Source organism: Canis lupus, chromosome Y, assembly GCF_048164855.1.
Source record: "Canis lupus baileyi chromosome Y, mCanLup2.hap1, whole genome shotgun sequence".
NCBI lineage: Eukaryota > Metazoa > Chordata > Mammalia > Carnivora > Canidae > Canis > Canis lupus.
In genome coordinates, this window is record NC_132877.1 from 8,703,893 (window position 1) to 8,705,693 (window position 1,801).

Below are 1,801 nucleotides of genomic sequence, written 5' to 3' on the forward strand. Positions count from 1 at the left end.
GCTCCATGCCGTGGGCACCCGGCCGTTGGCCGTGACAACCCCTGTCTCGCAAGGCTCCGTGCCGCGTGTCAGGCGTCCCCCGCTGTGTCTGGGGTTGTCCGGTCGCTCCTGCCCCCCCCCCCCCCCGGGGGTCGAGGGGCTTGCCGGTGAGGCGGAAGCAGGTCCCCCCGGTCGCCGTCCTCGCTGGGCTTTTGCTCCTCGGGAAGCCCCCTCGGGGCCGCAGCTTGCTGCCGATCGATCGATGTGGTGATCTCGTGCTCTCCTGGGCCGGGCCTAAGCCGCGTCAGACGAGGGACGGGCGTCCACGGCGGATGCGACCGCTCTTCTCGTTCTGCCCGCGGGCCCCTCCCTCCCCGGCTCCTCCGCGCCCGGCCGTCGTGGCGGGTGCGCGGGGGGCGCGCGCCGGGGTTGGGGGTGGTGCGGACTCCGGCCCGACCCCGGCCTCCCGCCTTCTTGCCTCGCGGCGCTGGCGGGACCGGGGTCCTCGGACGCGGCGGACACTCTCGCCGGCCTTTCCCGAAGGCCCTGGGTCCGTGGCGAGCGGCCCTCCCCTCCTCCGCGGGGAGGGCCGGCCCGACGCCGCGCTGCTCACCGCCCGGCCTGGGCGCGCTTGAGCGCGTTGCGCCCGGCCCTCCGTGGTGCCCCTGGAGCGCTCCAGGTCGCCTCAGGTGCCTGAGGCCGAGCGGTGGCGTCGTTTCCTTCCCCGGCGACTCCCCTCGGGCTGCCGCCGCCGTCGTCGGCGTGTCCGAGGAGCGGGTGGTGGAAGAAGTCGGCAAGGGAGGCGCACCCGTGCCCCTGGCGGGGGCGCGGGCGCCTCGTCTTCCTTTCCCCTCTCCTCTCCTCCCCCCCTCGCCGCGCCGGCGGGGGGTGGGTGGCGTGGGGCGGTGTGACTCGGAGGACTTGGCGGGGCTCGTGAGCGCCCGCGGCGGGCCGGGCCAGCGCCGCGGCGCTTGGCCAGCCCGAGGGGCTGCCCCTCTCTCCCGGCACGGGTCGTGTCCCCGTCTCCGTCCCTCTCTCTCGCCCGCCTCGCGGGAGGCGGGGAGCTCTCTCCTCTGGGCGGTGACGTGACCACGCCGTGCGCGGGCGAGGCGGGGGTGGCGTCCTCGAGGGGGCACCGGCCGCGAGCGCTCGGGGTTGCCCTGTGCCTGTCCCTTGCCGGAGATCCGCCCCCCGCCCCGCGAGCCCTGTCGGCCCCGGAGCGCCGCCTGGTGGGGCCCGTTTGGGAGGACGAACGGGTGGGGGCGATGCGCCCTCGGTGAGAAAGCCTTCTCTAGCGATCCGAGAGGGTGCCTTGGGGTACCGGAGCCCCCAGCCGCTGCCCCTCCTCTGCGCGTGTAGTGTGGCCAGCGACGCGGGGTTGGACTCCCGTCGCGACGTGTTTGGGCAGAGTGCCGCTCTTTGCCTACCTACCGCGGCCTGCGCCTCCCCCCTCCGAGACGGGGGAGGATCCCGCCGGGCCGGGCCGGCGTCCGGTGCGGGGTGTGTTGCCCGCGTGCGTGTGCGAGCGTGCGCGCGGCCGGGGGGTTGGGGCGGCCCGCCGCCCCCCCCCCCCCCACGCCACTCACCCCGTGTGTGTGCGTGTGTGCCGCGCTAGCGGCCGGCTGGCTGTCTGGGCCGCCGCCCGCTCCCGAGCCGAGTCGCCGCCGGCGGTGGCTCGGCGGGCGCGTGTGGGTCGGGCCAGCTCCCGCCTGGGGGCGCCTCCCCGGGTCGTGACTCCGGGTTGGACCGGACGGATGGACGGACGGGCGGATGGACGGACGGAGGTTCGGACGGGACCCCCGCGGCGGGGGTCGCGCGTGCC